This window comes from Aegilops tauschii, chromosome 3, assembly GCF_002575655.3.
Source record: "Aegilops tauschii subsp. strangulata cultivar AL8/78 chromosome 3, Aet v6.0, whole genome shotgun sequence".
In the NCBI taxonomy this organism is placed as follows: domain Eukaryota; kingdom Viridiplantae; phylum Streptophyta; class Magnoliopsida; order Poales; family Poaceae; genus Aegilops; species Aegilops tauschii.
This window is the reverse complement of record NC_053037.3, coordinates 501,421,048-501,423,153: the sequence shown is the minus strand read 5'-3', so window position 1 is coordinate 501,423,153 and position 2,106 is coordinate 501,421,048.

Genomic DNA, 2,106 nt, shown 5'->3' with positions numbered 1-2,106 from the left:
CTCGCTCACTCACCACATTCTCAAAGCTCAGCGTGTCGAACTCGAAGAACAAGGGACACAAGAGTTTATACTGGTTCGGGCCACCGATGTGGTGTAATACCCTACTCCACTGTGGTGTGGTGGATTGCCTCTTGGGCTGAGGATGAACAAGTACAAGGGAAGAACAGCCTCCTGAGGAGAGGTGTTCTTGAGGTCGGTGAGCTTGTGTGGTGGAGGATGGTCTGAATGATCCGTCCTAGATGAGTTGGGGCCGAATCAGTCGGAGCCGAATTCGTCCTCCCCTACGGTGGTGGCTAGTCCTATTTATAGAGGTCCTGGTCCTCTCCCCAAATATTAGTCGGGAAGGGATCCCACGACGGCCAATTTGAAGGGGGACAGCTAGTACAAGCTATCCTGACAAAAGGTGGTTGAAAGCACAAGTGCTCCATGGGTGATTTTGGTATTTAATGTCAACATATCTCTTGTTGGACTAATACTTTTACCTAGTATGTTTCAGATAAGTTCAACAATGGAGTGGCATGGACTAGTGGATGTGGAACCCCTTCAAGATGATAAGGAAAAAGGATTGGCTCAAGCTCAAAGCTCAAGACTCTGGATTTTCTATTTTAGTGATCCAAGTTCACATTGAGTCCATAGGAAAGCCAATACTATTAAGAGGGGATGAGGTGTTGCTTAATGGCTTGCTTGCTCAAAGTTCTTAGTGATATGCTCCAAAGCCTTCAAGCACTTTCTCACATCCACAGATGTCCCAAACCAAAAGTCAAACTCGACCCCATCGAAACATTCTATCCGGCGCCACCCAGTTCTCTTGACATAGCCACTGCCAGAAACCCTAATCAATTCGGTCTCACCGATGGGATCTCGGTCTCACCGAGATGGGCTTGCAAACTCTCTGTTGCCTATTGCAATAATTTCGGTCTCACCGAGATATGCAATCGGTCCCACCGAGTTTGCTTGGCCAACTCTCTGTTTTGCTTATTACCCAAATCGGTCCCACCAAGTTTGTGTAATCGGTCAAACCGAGATGAGTCTTTACCCTAACCTTAGCACTTCGGTCCCACCGAGTTGATCATGTCGGTCCCACCGAAAATCCTAACGTTCACATTTTGAACTAAATCGGTCTGACCGAGTTCTGTGAATCGGTCCCACCGAGTTTGGTCAATTGTGTGTAACGGTTAGATTTTGTGTGGATGCTAATATACCCCTCCACCCACTCTTCATTCGTACAGAGAGCCATCAGAACATGCCTACACTTCCAACATACATTTTATGAGAGAGAACCACCTACACTTGTGTTGAGGTCAAGATATTCCATTCCAACCACATAAATCTTGATCTCTAGCCTTCCCCAAGTTGCTTTCCACTCAAATCATCTTTCCACCAAATCCAAATCCTGTGAGAGATTGAGTGTTGCGGAGGCTATCATTTGAAGCACAAGAGCAAGGAGTTCATCATCAACACACCATCTATTACCTCTTGGAGAGTGGTGTCTCCTAGATTGGTTAGGTGTCACTTGGGAGCCTCCGTCAAGATTGTGGAGTTGAACCAAGGAGTTTGTACGGGCAAAGAGATCGCCTACTTCATGAAGATCTACCCTAGTGAGGCAAGTCCTTCGTGGGCGACGACCATGGTGGGATAAACAAGGTTGCTTCTTCGTGGACCCTTCGTGGTGGAGCCCTCCGTGGACTCGCGCAACCGTTACCCTTCATGGTTTGAAGTCTCCATCAACGTGGATGTACGATAGCACCACCTATCGGAACCACGGATAAAAAATCTCCGAGTCTCCTATTGCGTTTGCACACTCCAATCCCATCCCTTTACATTCTTGCAACTTACTTGCTTTACTTTCCGCTGCTCATATACACTTGTCATGCTTGCTTGATATGTATTGTGAATGTTTAAACTTATGCCAAAACTCCTCTTCAACTTAAAGAAATTAAAAACTGCAACTTTTTTTGCTAAGGGTCTATTCACCCCCCCCCCTCTAGACACATCTTCTCGATCCTTTCAATTGGTATCAGAGCTTTGGTCTCCATTGCTTTGGTTTTATCACCATTGGAGAAAGATGGATGAGTCTACATTGGGGAGTCTTAGACGTAGAGTTCC